The sequence below is a fragment of the Salvelinus sp. IW2-2015 genome, linkage group LG5, assembly GCF_002910315.2.
Source record: "Salvelinus sp. IW2-2015 linkage group LG5, ASM291031v2, whole genome shotgun sequence".
NCBI lineage: Eukaryota > Metazoa > Chordata > Actinopteri > Salmoniformes > Salmonidae > Salvelinus > Salvelinus sp. IW2-2015.
In genome coordinates this window covers 27,648,843-27,649,190 of record NC_036844.1, presented here as the reverse complement: position 1 = coordinate 27,649,190, position 348 = coordinate 27,648,843, and positions in this window count along the sequence as shown.

Sequence of the window (348 nt, the reverse complement as noted above, 5' to 3'; positions counted from 1 at the left end):
CTCTACCTCTCCCTTTCCGCCATCTCACTTGTTCTCTCTCTACCTCTCCCTTTCCGCCATCTCACTTGTTCTCTCTCTACCTCTCCCTTTCCGCCCACAATTTTGTTCTCCTTTAATCTTCCCTTTTTTACACATCTGTATTCTCTTGTTCATTCAGCCGTACCTCATTCATGGAAACCATCTCCTTATTAGTAATTGTCACCATACTCATCTATCCCTGTTCTCTCCTTCCTAGCTTTGCATCCGCTCGCTACTTCATCTGCTCTACACAGAACCACACACACACACACACACACACACACACACACACACACACACACACACACACACACACACACACACACACAC